Here is a 16,253-nt window from a genome sequence, read left to right as displayed (position 1 = left end):
CTAGTTAGTTTCTCAGGCTGTGCCGAGTTGCATAGGCAGAGTTAGGCGCAATCCACGGCTGCCTCTAGTGTTGTTTGGAGAGGATTAGGGATTGCGGTCTGCAGAGTTCCCACGTCTCAGAGCTCGTTCTATTATTTTGGGTAATTGTCAGATCACTGTATGTGCTCTGACCGCTATGTCCATTGTAGTACTGAATTGCCTTTCATAACAGTACAGGAAGCCAAAAGTACTAATGATTCTCAATAGAGGGAAAAAAGAAGTTCTGAGACCATTTTTTTTTCTTTGCACTGTGTTTTGCCTTTTTTTTCCCCTAGACATTTGGGTGGTTCAGTACACAGGTGTAGCGATGGACATTAGAAGTCTGTCTTCATTTGTGGATCAGCTCTCGGCAAGAGTACAAATGATTCAAGACACTATTGATCAGAAAGCTATGTTGGAACCAAGAATTCCTATTCCTGATTTATTTTTTGGAGATAGAACTAAGTTTCTGAGTTTCAAAAATAATTGTAAATTATTTCTGGCCTTGAAACCTCGCTCCTCTGGTGATCCAGTTCAACAGGTTTTGATTGTTATTTCTTTTTTTGCGCGGCGACCCTCAGGACTGGGCATTTTCTCTTGCGCCAGGAGATCCTGCATTGAGTAATATCAATGCGTTTTTCCTGGCGCTCGGATTGCTGTACGATGAACCTAATTCAGTGGATCAGGCAGAGAAAAATTTGCTGGCTCTTTGTCAGGGTCAGGATGAGATAGAGGTATATTGTCAGAAATTTAGAAAGTGGTCCGTGCTCACTCAATGGAATGAATCTGCGCTGGCAGCTATGTTCAGAAAGGGTCTCTCTGAAGCCCTTAAGGATGTCATGGTGGGATTTCCTATGCCTGCTGGTTTGAATGAGTCTATGTCTTTGGCCATTCAGATCGGTCGACGCTTGCGTGAGCGTAAATCTGTGCACCATTTGGCGGTATTACCTGAGCTTAAACCTGAGCCTATGCAGTGCGATAGGACTTTGACCAGAGTTAAACGGCAAGAACACAGACGTCTGAATGGGCTGTGTTTCTACTGTGGTGATTCCACTCATTCTATCTCTGATTGTCCTAAGCGCACTAAGCGGTTCGCTAGGTCTGCCACCATTGGTACGGTACAGTCAAAATTTCTTCTGTCCGTTACCTTGATCTGCTCTTTGTCATCGTATTCTGTCATGGCATTTGTGGATTCAGGCGCTGCCCTGAATTTGATGGACTTGGAGTATGCTAAGCGTTGTGGGTTTCTCTTAGAGCCCTTGCAGTGTCCTATTCCATTGAGAGGAATTGATGCCACGCCTTTGGCCAAGAATAAGCCTCAATACTGGACCCAGCTGACCATGTGCATGGCTCCTGCACATCAGGAGGTTATTCGCTTTCTGGTGTTGCATAATCTGCATGATGTGGTCGTGTTGGGGTTGCCATGGCTACAAGCCCATAATCCAGTATTAGATTGGAAATCCATGTCGGTGTCCAGCTGGGGTTGTCAGGGGGTACATGGTGATGTTCCATTTCTGTCAATTTCTTCATCCACCCCTTCTGAGGTTCCAGAGTTCTTGTCTGATTACCGGGATGTATTTGATGAGCCCAAGTCCGATGCCCTATCTCCGCATAGGGATTGTGATTGTGCTATCAATTTGATTCCTGGTAGTAAATTCCCAAAAGGTCGACTGTTTAATTTATCCGTGCCTGAGCACGCCGCTATTCGCAGTTATGTGAAGGAATCCCTGCAGAAGGGGCATATTCGCCCGTCATCGTCACCATTAGGAGCAGGGTTCTTTTTTGTAGCCAAGAAGGATGGTTCGCTGAGACCTTGTATAGATTACCGCCTTCTAAATAAGATCACGGTTAAATTTCAGTACCCCTTGCCATTGTTATCTGATTTGTTTGCTCGGATTAAGGGGGCTAGTTGGTTCACCAAGATAGATCTTCGTGGTGCGTATAATCTGGTGCGAACCAGGTGAGGAGATGAATGGAAAACTGCATTTAATACGCCCGAGGGTCATTTTGAGTATCTAGTGATGCCATTCGGACTTGCCAATGCTCCATCAGTGTTTCAGTCCTTTATGCATGACATCTTCCGAGAGTACCTGAATAAACTCCTGATTGTGTACTTGGATGACATTTTAATCTTCTCGGATGATTGGGAGTCTCATGTGAAGCAGGTCAGAACAGTTTTTCAGGTCCTGCGTCCTAATTCTTTGTTTGTGAAGGGATCAAAGTGTCTCTTTGGTGTGCAGAAGGTTTCATTTTTGGGGTTCATCTTTTCCCCTTCTACTATCGAGATGAATCCTGTTAAGGTCCAAGCCATCCATGATTGGACTCAGCCGACATCTCTGAAAAGTCTGCAAAAGTTCCTGGGCTTTGCTAATTTTTATCGTCGCTTCATCTGCAATTTTTCTAGTATTGTCAAACCATTGACCGATTTGACCAAGAAGGGTGCTGATTTGGTCAATTGGTCTTCTGCTGCTGTGGAAGCTTTTCAAGACTTGAAGCGTCGTTTTTCTTCTGCCCCTGTGTTGTGTCAACCAGATGTTTCTCTTCCGTTCCAGGTCGAGGTTGATGCTTCTGATATTGGAGCAGGGGCTGTTTTGTCGCAGAGAGGTTCTGATTGCTCAGTGATGAAACTATGCGCTTTTTTTTCCAGGAAGTTTTCGCCTGCTGAGCGAAATTATGATGTGGGCAACCGAGAGTTGCTGGCCATGAAGTGGGCATTCGAGGAGTGGCGTCATTGGCTTGAAGGAGCTAAGCATCGCGTGGTGGTATTGACTGATCATAAGAACTTGACTTATCTTGAGTCTGCTAAGCGGTTGAATCCTAGACAGGCTCGTTGGTCGCTGTTTTTTGCCCGTTTTGACTTTGTGATTTCGTACCTTCCGGGCTCTAAAAATGTGAAGGCGGATGCTCTGTCTAGGAGTTTTGTGCCCGACTCTCCGGGTTTGTCTGAGCCGGCGGGTATCCTCAAGGAAGGAGTAATTGTGTCTGCCATCTCCCCTGATTTGCGGCGGGTGCTGCAAAAATTTCATGCTAATAAACCTGATCGTTGTCCAGCAGAGAGACTGTTTGTCCCTGATAGGTGGACCAATAAAGTTATCTCTGAGGTTCATTGTTCGGTGTTGGCTGGTCATCCTGGAATCTTTGGTACCAGAGAGTTGGTGGCTAGATCCTTTTGGTGGCCGTCTCTGTCGCGGGATGTGCGTGTTTTTGTGCAGTCCTGTGGGATTTGTGCTCGGGCTAAGCCCTGCTGTTCTCGTGCCAGTGGGTTGCTTTTGCCCTTGCCGGTCCCGAAGAGGCCTTGGACACATATCTCTATGGATTTTATTTCTGATCTTCCCGTTTCTCAAAAGATGTCAGTCATTTGGGTGGTCTGTGATCGCTTTTCTAAGATGGTCCATCTGGTACCCTTGTCTAAATTGCCTTCCTCCTCTGATTTGGTGCCATTGTTCTTCCAGCATGTGGTTCGTTTACATGGCATTCCGGAGAATATCGTTTCTGACAGAGGTTCCCAGTTTGTTTCAAGGTTTTGGCGAGCTTTTTGTGGTAGGATGGGCATTGACTTGTCTTTTTCCTCGTCTTTCCATCCTCAGACTAATGGCCAGACCGAACGAACCAATCAGACCTTGGAAACATATCTGAGATGCTTTGTTTCTGCTGATCAGGATGACTGGGTGTCCTTTTTGCCCTTGGCTGAGTTCGCCCTTAATAATCGGGCCAGCTCGGCTACCTTGGTTTCGCCATTTTTCTGCAATTCTGGGTTCCATCCTCGTTTCTCTTCAGGACAGGTTGAGTCTTCGGACTGTCCTGGTGTGGATACTGTGGTGGACAGGTTGCAGCAGATTTGGACTCATGTAGTGGACAATTTGACCTTGTCCCAGGAGAAGGCTCAACGTTTCGCTAATCGCAGACGCCGTGTGGGTCCCCGACTTCGTGTTGGGGATCTGGTTTGGTTATCTTCTCGTCATATTCCTATGAAGGTTTCCTCTCCTAAGTTTAAACCTCGTTTCATTGGTCCGTATAGGATTTCTGAGGTTCTTAATCCTGTGTCTTTTCGTCTGACCCTTCCAGATTCTTTTTCCATACATAACGTATTCCATAGGTCATTGTTGCGGAGATACGTGGCACCTATGGTTCCATCTGTTGATCCTCCTGCCCCGGTTTTGGTGGAGGGGGAATTGGAGTATATTGTGAAGAAGATTTTGGATTCTCGTGTTTCTAGACGGAAACTCCAGTATCTGGTTAAATGGAAGGGTTATGCTCAGGAAGATAATTCCTGGGTTTTTGCCTCTGATGTCCATGCTCCCGATCTTGTTCGTGCCTTTCATGTGGCTCATCCTGGTCGGCCTGGGGGCTTTGGTGAGGGTTCGGTGACCCCTCCTCAAGGGGGGGTACTGTTGTGAATTCTGTGGCAGAGCTCCCTCCTGTGGTCACAAGTGGTACTTCGGCTGATTCTCTCTGTGAACTTCTGTTGGTGGAGGGAAGTGGTACTGCGGCTTCTGAGTTTCCTCCCTCAGGTGATCTGGTGAGGTCGTTAGGTGCTTCTCTACTTAACTCCACCTAATGCTTTGATCCTGGCTTCCTGTCAATGCTCCAGTGTTGTACTTGATTTTCCCTGGATCATTCCTGTGGCCTGCTGCTCTGCATAGCTAAGTTCTTCTTTGCTATTTGTTTGCTATTTTTTCTGTCCAGCTTGTCTATTTTGTTGCTGGAAGCTCTGGGACGCAAAGGGTGTACCTCCGTGCCGTTAGTTCGGTACGGAGGGTCTTTTTGCCCCCTTTGCATGGTTTTCTTTAGGGTTTTGTGTAGACCGCAAAGTTACCTTTTCTATCCTCGATCTGTTAAGAAAGTCGGGCCTCACTTTGCTGAATCTATTTCATCTCTGCGTTTGTCTTTTCATCTTAACTCACAGTCATTATATGTGGGGGGCTGCCTTTTCCTTTGGGGTATTTCTCTGAGGCAAGGTAGGCTTATTTTCTATCTTCAGGCTAGTTAGTTTCTCAGGCTGTGCCGAGTTGCATAGGCAGAGTTAGGCGCAATCCACGGCTGCATCTAGTGTTGTTTGGAGAGGATTAGGGATTGCGGTCTGCAGAGTTCCCACGTCTCAGAGCTCGTTCTATTATTTTGGGTTATTGTCAGATCACTGTATGTGCTCTGACCGCTATGTCCATTGTAGTACTGAATTGCCTTTCATAACAGATTAGCCTCTCTGATTTATGGCAGTCCGGACGTGGTAGGAAGGTATCACACTTGGATTAGCCTCTCTCATTTAGTGCAGTTTGGCTGTGGTAGGCAGGTAGCACACTTGGATTAGCCTCTCTGATTTAAGGCAGTCAGGATGTGGTAGGAATGTATCACACTTGGATTAGCCTCTCTGATTTAGTGCAGTCCGGCTGTGGTAGGCAGGTAGCACATTTGGATTAGCCTCTCTGATTTAGGGCAGTCCGGATGTGGTAGGAAGGTATCACACTTGGATTTTGCCTCTGATTTAGTGCAGTCCGGCTGTGGTAGGCAGTTAGCATGTTTGGATTAGCCTCTCTGATTTAGGGCAGTCCGAATGTGGTAGGAAGGTATCACACTTGGATTAGCCTCTCTGATTTAGGGCAGTCCGTATGTGGTCGGCAGGTAGCACACTTGGATTGGCCTCTCTGATTTAGGGCAGTCAGAATGTGGTAGGCAGGTAGCACACTTGGATTAGCCTCTCTTATTTCGGGCTGTCCGGATGTGGTAGGCAGGTAGCACATTTGGATTAGCCTCTCTGATTTAGGGCAGTCCGGATGTGGTAGGAAGATATTACACTTGGATTAGCTTCTCTGATTTAGTGCAGTCCGGCTGTGGTAGGAAGGTATGACACTTGGATTAGCCTCTCTCATTTAGTGCAGTCTGGCTGTGGTAGGCAGGTAGCACACTTGGATTAGCATCTCTGATTTAGGGCAGTCCGGATGTGGTAGGAAGGTATGACACTTGGATTAGCCTCTCTCATTTAGTGCAGTCTGGCTGTGGTAGGCAGGTAGCACACTTGGATTAGCCTCTCTGATTTTGGGCAGTCCGGATGTGGTCGGCATGTAACACACTTGGATTAGCCTCTCTGATTTAGTGCAGTCTGTCTGTAGTAGGCATATAGCACCCTTGGATTAGCCTTTCTGATTTAGGGTAGTCAGGATGTGGTAGGAAGGTATCACACTTGGATTAGCCTCTCTGATTTAGTGCAGTCCGGCGGTGGTAGGCAGGTAGCACATTTGGATTAGCGTCTCTGATTTAGGGCAGTCCGGATGTGGTAGGAAGGTATCACACTTGGATTAGCCTCTCTGATTTAGGGCAGTCCGGCTGTGGTAGGCAGGTAGCACACTTGGATTAGCCTCTGTGATTTAGGACAGTCAGGATGTGGTAGGCAGGAAGCACACTTGGATTAGCCTCTCTGATTTAGGGCAGTCCGGATGTGGTCGGCAGGTAGCACGTTTGGATTAGCCTCTCTGATTTAGGGCAGTCCGGATGTGGTAGGAAGGTATCACACTTGGATTAGCCTCTCTGATTTAGGGCAGTCTGTATGTGGTCGGCAGGTAGCACACTTGAATTAGCCTCTCTGATTTAGGGCAGTCAGAATGTGGTAGGCAGGTAGCACACTTGGATTAGCCTCTCTTATTTAGGGCAGTCCGGATGTGGTAGGCAGGTAGCACACTTGGATTAGCCTCTCTGATTTAGGGCATAGTTGATGTGGTAGGAAGGTATCACACTTGAATTAGCCTCTCTGATTTAGGGCAGTCTGGATATGGTAGGCAGGTAGCACACTTGGATTAGCCTCTCTGATTTAGGGCAGTTTGGCTGTGGTAGGAAGGTATCACACTTGAATTAGCCTCTCTGATTTAGTGCAGTCCGGCTGTGGTAGGCAGGTAGCACACTTGGATTAGCCTCTCTGATTTAGGGCAGTCAGGATGTGGTAGGCAGGTAGCACACTTGGATTAGCCTCTCTGATTTCGGGCAGTCCGGATGTGGTAGGAAGGTAGCACACTTGGATTAGCCTCGGTGATTTAGGGCAGTCAGGATGTGGTAGGCAGGTAGCACACTTGGATTAGCCTCTCTGATTTAGGGCAGTCTGGATGTGGTCGGCAGGTAGCACGCTTGGATTAGCCTCTCTGATTTAGGGCAGTCCGGATGTGGTCGGCAGGTAGCACGTTTGGATTAGCCTCTCTGATTTAGGTCAGTCCAGATGTGTAATAAGGTAACACACTTGTATTAGCCTCTCTCATTTAGGGCAGTCTGTATGTGGTTGGCAGGTAGCACACTTGGATTAGCCTCTCTGATTTAGGGCAGTCAGAATGTGGTAGGCAGGTAGCACACTTGGATTAGCCTCTCTTATTTAGGGCAGTCCGGATGTGGTAGGCAGGTAGCACACTTGTATTAGCCTCTCTGGTTTAGGGCAGAGTGGATGTGGTAGGAAGGTATCACACTTGGATTAGCCTCTCTGATTTAGTGCAGTCCAGATGTGGTAGGCAGGTAGCACACTTGGATTAGCCTCTCTGATTTATGGCAGAGTGGATGTGGTAGGAAGGTATCACACTTGAATTAGCCTCTCTGATTTAGGGCAGTCCGGATATGGTAGGCAGGTAGCACAGTTGGATTAGCCTCTCTGATTTAGGGCAGTCTGGCTGTGGTAGGCAGGTAGCACACTTGGATTAGCCTCTCTGATTTTGGGCAGTCAGGATGTGGTAGGCAGGTAGCACCCTTGCATTAGCCTCTCTGATTTAGGGCAGTCTGGATGTGGTCGGCAGGTAGCACGATTGGATTAACGTCTTTTATTTAGGGCAGCGCAGATGTGGAAGTGTGGCAGTTAAAAAATGCAAGATGTACGGCAGATATCCAAAATTCAGTCTCGGATTTCTACCACAGATTCCACTGCACATACATGTCAGATCTTTACAGTGGAACATACCCTGACTGTAACAGATATGTTAGTATCTCAATGGTGGATGTCTAAGCATAGTATGCATGACAGGTGGTATAGGTCCCAGTAGCTGTGGGGTCCATCCACTATTAAAGGAGCGTTAGTCATAAAGGCTGAACTGCACCACTGGTGGCCATGAGCCATATATGCAGTTCAGAGGATGTAACTCTAAACGAGCACTGTAGATCTCATTCCTACTTTGACTAAAGTCTCTGAGGTCATACCTCCACAATTATAAAGTGATTATATATTCTAGCGATCTGTCATGACTTAAAAAAAATGCTTTAACGGTCTCTCTAGGATGGTAGAAGGCACAAGGGGAAGGTAGGGCAAGAATGGAAAGGTCACTGTCATTAAATCTTCTCTTCTTCCCCTGTCCAAATTTGAAGTAATGGTGGGAGATGCCATCAGCACGTTGGGTGGCACAGTTGCCAAGGCAAGCATATGATGCTGAAAACCTGTGCTGAACAAGCCGTGTCCTTATTACAGATTCAGCACAAGGGAAGCTTTATGTGGTTTGCTTGGCAAAGCCAGACGCATCCCCCACTGTCACTTCAGACTTCAGGCATGTATGAAACAAGTGGTAATTACTGATGTCTGAGGTCAGGCACCTTCTGCAATGGACATAAAGTCAGAAATTGATTACATGTATTTTACCTCATAAAACCATTATTTTCTGACACTGTAAAATTGGTGCAAAATTCAGACAAACCTGCAATACTTCAGGTTTGTGTTATAGTTTAATTTTATGATTTACAGTCAGTCAATATCATAATGACCTGCTGGAAGGTTTTACTAAATCCAGAATTTTTTTTGTTATCTACTATATTATTGTCTAATGGTCCCTTCCGTCTGTCCTTCTGTCAGTCTGTCACGGTTATTCATTCGCTGATTGGTCTCGGCAGCTGCCTGTCATGGCTGCCGCGACCAATCAGCGACGGCCACAGTCCGGAAGAAAATGGCCGCTCCTTCCTCCCCCCAGTCAGTGCCTGTCGCCCGCATACTCCCCTCCGGTCAGCGCTCACACAGGGTTAATGGCAGCGTTGACCGCGGTTTACACACTCGGTTAACGCTGCTATTAACCCTGTGTGACCAACTTTTTACTATTCATGCTGCCTATGCAGCATGAATAGTAAAAATATCTAATGTTAAAAATATTAAAAAAATAAAAAAATAGTTACATACTCACCCTCCGGTGGCCCCCTGGATCAGGAACCGGCCTTTCCGGCTCCGCGCGACACCCCGGTGACCGCTGCATGCATTGCAGTCTCTCGAGATGATGACGTACGGTCTCGCGAGACCGCTACGTCATCATCTCGCGAGACCGCAATGCAATCTTCAGACCGGAGCGCGCGACACACATCAGTAACTGGCCGCTTCGATCCAGAGGCTCCAGGAGGTGAGTATGTAACTATTTTTTATTTTAATTCTTATTTTTTTTAACAGGGATATGGTGCATACTATGTGACTGGCCAATATACTACGTGGCTCTGTGCTGTATACGTGGCTCTGTGCTGTATACTACGTGGCTCTGTGCTGTATACTTCGTGGCTCTGTGCTGTATACGTGGCTCTGTGCTGTATACTACGTGGCTCTGTGCTGTATACTACGTGGCTCTGTGCTGTATACTACATGGCTGGGCAATATACTACGTGGCTCTGGGCAATATACTACGTGGCTCTGTGCTGTATACTACGTGGCTCTGTGCTGTATACTACATGGCTGTGCAATATACTATGTGGCTGGGCAATATACTATATCACTGGGCAATATACTACGTGAACTACGTGGCTGGGCAATATACTACGTGGCTCTGTGCTGTATACTACGTGGCTCTGTGCTGTATACTACGTGACTCTGTGCTGTATACTAAGTGGCTGGGCAATATACTATGTGGCTGGCCAATATACTATGTGACTGGGCAAGCTGGGCAATATACTATGTCACTGGGCAATATACAACGTGGCTGGGCAATATACTACGTGGCTGGGCAATAAACTACGTGGCTGGGCAATATACTACGTGGCTGGGCAATATACTATGTGACTGGGCAATATACTATGTGGCTGGGCAATATACTACGTGGCTGGGCAATATACTACGTGGACATGCATATTCTAGAATACCCGATGCGTTAGAATCGGGCCACCGTCTAGTACTTTGTAATAAGCACATAGCGTGAAAGGGTTTGGGCCATTTTCATGTTTGAGAATAATATAATAAAATTAGTAGATTGCTCTCAGATTTGCTGATAAATGTGAGGTTTCCTCAGTTGTTCTGATACTTTGTTTGTACTGTATATTGTTCTTATAAATATAACTTTTTTTGTCTTTTCTTACTAAGGATAATTTACAATGTCTCATCCAGACACATGTCTGTGTTGATTATTTTCCATAACATGGTGGCCACCTATTCTTCTGGATATTTCACACAGCAATGGAAAGTCACTAGACTTTCCTACATGACTGAAACCCTCATGTTCAAATTTCTTTTTCCTGTTTGTGCATGTGTTATTTAGTCATACCCTTCTTTCTAATTAACACAATATGGATTAAAGTTGTAACGCTAATGCTAATCCTTGCATGTGCCATCTCCATCCTCCAGGCAGGGACGCCAACATATCCACTGCCCAGCCGCTCAGCCTTGTATCCTTTCCCTGCACAGCTTCCTGGTCACCTGGTCCTACACACGTCGCTCAGGTCTCCTGACGGTGCACCTAATGCGCGCAATCTCCAATTCTTAAAGAAGCAGTACACACACTCTGAATCTGCCCCCAGCCAATAGCTGGAAGGCATCTAGTATTTAAGCCACACTCCCTTATAGGGAGGTACCTGAAGAATGCCCTCTTTAGTGTTATTTTGAGTTTGCCCATGCTAGTTAGTTGTCAGATCCCTGAACCTGTTCCTGAATTTATAATGTTAGAACCGGCATCTGTTTCTATACCTGCCTAGTTTGAAACTGTTCCTGTTATTAATATAGTGCCATTTATTCCATGGCGCTTTACATGTGAAAAGGGGTGTACATAACAAAAAACAATTACAATAATCTTGAGCAAAACAAGTCACTGACTGGTACAGGAGGAGAGAGGAATTTCATTGTATGGAAACAGCACACAGCATAAGTGATACATCCCTGAAATCTCTGTCTCAGGATCTACCTCATGCTGCCCTCAGATTACATAGCACCAACCAGCTGACAGATTCCCTATAATCATTGAATTCCATTTTTTCATTCAGTCCCATTGCCCCAGTGTATAACATCCAGCCCCATGCCCTACCTTCTGCCTCTACATAAATTTGTGAAATAATGTCTTTCTCCAAAGCACACACTGACACCAGCATGGTTTTATAATTGGATGCCTTCATTGCAACGACGTTAGTTTGTGAAATTTCCTCCGTCCAAAATATTCAATGATTATTTGTGTGTGGTTTTATAGTTTTAAGGTTGAAAGCAGTTTATTATTGTTCCATAATGCCCTCTGCTATCTCCACTGATATGCATGCCAAAGGCAAAGAAGGTCGGACTGCAGGTACCACTGGTGGTCGTTCTGCTGCTGCTGCTGCTGCTGGTGTTAGCCATGATATGCATGATCAACATGCACTTTGCCACCCCGCCTGACATCACTAATAAGTCAGATTGATCACATAATGTGGTCTTTCCATCTTCACTAATGTGATACCCTGGGGACACGTAAGATGAGCTTGGTACAGTTTTACACACACCCCCTGTCCGTATGGCCCTAGGGAGGCATGGGGTGTGAAGGGATGTGGCCCAAGCAGCCACTGACATGGCACCACACTTACAACCCTGACAAGTCCCTTTCACTAGCACCAGTGAAACATCACTGCCAGCCGGTAGGACTGCCACAAGTTCCTTGTCAGATATAAGACCGGTCTGTTAACGGGATTATTTCAGGCCAGAAACCAGCCCCTGTAGCATGGAAAGTGAAACCGAGAAACTGACATGTGGATCAAGAAAAAAGAGCAACCCAAGGTTAAATTATATATTTAGTTGCCTTAAGGGCACACTAGACGTTACGCTATATACATGATGGTTATACTTATACAATGGTCAGATATGCAAATACAAGTGGTAGGACAAAAGATATAAGCAGAAGGATCATGTCAATTAACACGCTGATGTTCGACCATGTGTGCACTTGGCCTGCAGGGAGCATGTGCTGCCAGCTGGCTCCTAGGACCTTCACAGCATGTTGCTCGGCTTGACTCCCCTTTCAAAGTGGTCCACATGAATATCAGAGATAGAGATCACATGGCCTTACACTAGTCTTACAATTGGCCTTACACTCCACTCCTGCCCTCTGGGCTGGACCTAAATCCCCTCCTCTTGCCTGTAGCCGCTAAAAACTCCCAAACCTAAGATGATTCATAACTCTTTAATGGACAGTGTCAGGAAATAGGAAGAAGTTCTGATTACTTTAATTACACATACAGAGCTCTTAGCTGCAGTTTCCTCTGCCTGCCAGCACAGGCTGGAATTCTAAGCCACTCTTCTTTCCTCCCCCCTGCTATATAGCTGTAATGTGAGACCAGCGTGCCAGCAACATCCACTGAGGAATTTTTATGGCTTTGTGGCTTTGTGTTGGGAAAACAAGTCTTCTGTCTAAACCCTTCATCCCCCCCCCACCTGATACCAGCTATAACTGGTACAGCAACTTTCAAACTGCATGGGACTCTTTTGTTCTTGAAAAGTAATGTATAATGGTACCGATCAGGGATAGAGATATAAGGGTCACATATTCTGAATGTCCACCGAGAAATCTATAACTCACTGAAATTGCTAGGATCTAAACCCAACTAACTGCAAGGAACAGGTTTCTCCATAAGCGGGTCATATATCTAAGCCGTGTTTATACTTAAAAGAACCCCCATGACATGGTGACCATCATGATCATTGTGTCGTTCTTCTACGAGGTTCATAAAGTGAGTTATGTATAGAAATGGCTTGTCATAACTCTAGGAAAGGGGAGTATTCAGCTTCTAAGTGAGGTCACCACAGGGGGAGTGCCTTGGTTTTGGGCATGGAGATAAGTGAGACATCAGTCTTCACTAGTCTTTTGTCCCGGGTCCAGCTGCGAGACAGATCTGTAATGCATCTGGATGTATCTCCCCCTCCTCCGAGCCACATGGTCAGCCATGATATGAACGAACTATAAGTGTATTCTTCAACTTTAATCCCATTTTATTTGTAATTGAACTGTACATATGATACTTGTCTACTTTTTTAATATCTTTTTATACTTCTGTAAATACTGCCTACCTTTTTGGAGTAAAATATATAAAATTACTAGCTTTGTTTCCCCTTGCTCTATAACGTACTATCACGTCTTCTGAAGTGAATTACGCTACTAATTTGGGTTGGCTCCGGACCCGTAATTAATTATGAAATTGGTGCTTGTGACAGCAGATTTGTCCTGTGCGTTTGGGAGACTTTGTAACGACGGACCGTGTTGATAATTATTGTTCCTGCCTGAGTGGGAGTAGTTATATCACCCTCAATGCAGCGTGCCCATTAGCCAGTACAAAGTAAGGCAGCCTTTCTGGCGAATAATTATCCTAGGTGCAGTACCCTGTCTGACTTGAGGGTAAGGGAGGTGCCAGAGAGCTGCAAGTTCCAAACCGGAACTGGGAAGTGGGATATAGATAAATCGCCTTCAGAAAGAACTGGGCAACCAAACAACCCCAGTTTGTGACATATTAGTGTGAGCGGTGAGGATGATAAAGATAGGATCCATGACAGACGGTCCTAGGGAGGCGGTTTTAACACCATCAGATCTGGCCCATACTACATGTTGAGACTAAACACATCTTTGCTACATGGTTCCTACTAGCCATTCTACATTTCTCCCCTCCCTGGGGTGCTAGAACATATCGAAACATATCGAAATTCGCAGCCATACACGATGTATGGCTTGGAATGCATAGTATCTTCATAACTCCTTAATGAATTATGCTTCTAGAATGTTTTTGGCAGCTTCAGCATGACTTTATTGCAAGCAAGCCTTTGTCCTGCTCTGAGCTGGCTCAAGGTGTGATATCTGTCACTCAAGCCTTTGGAGGCTTGACCCCCCCATGCTGAGCTAGGTTCCAGCTTTCTCCTTTAGGCTTCCAGAATATTGGACTTGCTGCTAAGTCCCTGCTTGACAAAGGAAAGGGGGTTTTATAATCCCAGGCCAAATAGGATACAAATTATTGGCATGAAATTATATTGCCAATATTCTTCACAGTATGTTTTTTAAAAATTTACACTACCCTGTTTATTTCCTTTGCCACTTTTTCTTTTACCATACATTTTGTACAACAATATAATTAATTTTGACAATCTTTTCCACCCCAAATATTCAACCTTAGCCAAAATAAATGAAACAAGAAATACTAGGTAGGTAGGAACACATACAGGAAGGAAAATGTGGCCGCAGTATAGGTGGTGCATGTACAGTTGTCAAATTGGACTTGTAAAGCAGGTATGTAAAAACAGACAAACCGTTAAAATTCTACATTTTTTTTCCTATTTTCTTTTACAAACTTCAATTCCCTTCTTAAAGAAGACATGACTAAAAATGCTATGTAGTTAGGTACATGTCTAACAAGCCATCACCTGGAACAGGGTACTTTATTTATGTAGTATATAAAGATGTAAAATTTCACTAGTAAAACAGATTTGTGGCAAAAAAAATGTTTACGACATGCACACTTTGTGAGTTAAATGGTCACAGTTAAACATTTGCAATGATGGAAGTTTTCTTTTGTATTTAAAAAAATAATAATTATTCCCCCTTTCACAAAAATTGTTGCACAAGAAATGCAAAAACTCAATGCAATCGCTTGTAAAAGGCAAGCAAACTATCTCTGACTGACACTGATTTCAGATTTTCTTTAAGTAAAAGATATTTTGTGTGCTTGCTGCTGCTTTCTAGTACATTAAGAATAAAGGTAAAAAATGTGTCATTGTAACTCAAATGGAGCAAGGCAAATGCCAGCTACACCATTTCACTTATTAATCACACTGCTGCTAGCACCACTTCTACCTTTGATCTTGGAGCGCCTGCTAGGGCCGTGGTGTACTCAGGCCGGGTCGGACAGTTCTTAAAGGGGATGTGGTCATGGCAGCAGTGACCCGGTCCGTGGCCTTGAGCGTCAAATAACAGAGTCAATGAAATTAAAGGGAAAAATAAAGTTTATGTGGAATAGGGAAATTGTTTGTGATGCCACCTGTGGTACTCAGCAATAAAGATGTTAGCTGACGCTGCTTCAGAGTCCGCTGGGACTGGTGTTGATGCAGCAGAGTTGGTACAGCTCTCCACAGGTAGAGCAAGACCCCAGGTCAACTTAATGTGTAAGTGATGAGATGATGGTGGTTGTAGTAGGCCGAGCAGGTATTGTAGAAAGGACACAAGGACACAGCAAGGTGCAGTTTCCAATGCTTTACTCCCAGTTATCCAGTCCACAAACGCAAGCCTGATGCTGTGTTCTTTAGGTTAGTGGTCCAGTAAACTCCCAGGCAAATTGGGATGCACCTTTCCAGGACTCCTTTCGTATACCTTTCTCTGGCCGTCTCACTAGACTGGCTTTCCTTTTCTCCTGCCGAGTGCCTTACCCACAGTGTCCCAAGCCAGCAGCCACGAACCTGGTCGGGGGACGTTCTCTGAGTCCCCTGGATTCTATATGGTTGCCTTTTCGGCGAAGTATGGGTGGATGTGGCTGTGCTTCTTGCAAAAGCCACAGCCTCCGGTTTCTTAGCTGAACTTGAAGTAATCCACAAAGATGGGGCCGGGCCCCTTGCCTGCGACCTGGTCACTCCATGTCTGAATATGGGCCCAACGGATGGCTTGTGCACTTGCCGTGCCCCTAGGACCTCTACTGTCCTTCTGGGAGCTTCCTTCTGTTTCTCCCTCTCAATTCTCTCTTCAGGCTATCAGGAGCTGCAGACCCTCACGTCTGCTCAGCTCCACTTCTATCACAATCTCTCTCTAGCCCCCTCTGACATGTAGCTCCTTCTTAGCACATCTTACTGCTTATCCATCCTCTCACAATCTGCCCAACTTTCCCTCCTAATTAGCTCCTTCCCTATTCTACCTACCCCTCCAACTCCCCAACACCCTTTCCTATCCAGTCTGGGATGAGGCCTTCCTCCATAAGGGTACGCCCAGGTGCCCCGACCAGGGCCGCCATCAGGTCATTACAGCCGTGACTGGCGTATGGGGCCCGGTGAGCAGAGGGGGCCCATCTCATCTGCTCACCGGGCCCCCCCTGCAGGCGCTGCGGCACACTATTGACGT

Source organism: Ranitomeya imitator, chromosome 1 (assembly GCF_032444005.1).
Source record: "Ranitomeya imitator isolate aRanImi1 chromosome 1, aRanImi1.pri, whole genome shotgun sequence".
NCBI classification, from domain to species: Eukaryota; Metazoa; Chordata; class Amphibia; order Anura; family Dendrobatidae; genus Ranitomeya; species Ranitomeya imitator.
Note: the sequence above shows the minus strand (reverse complement) of the source record.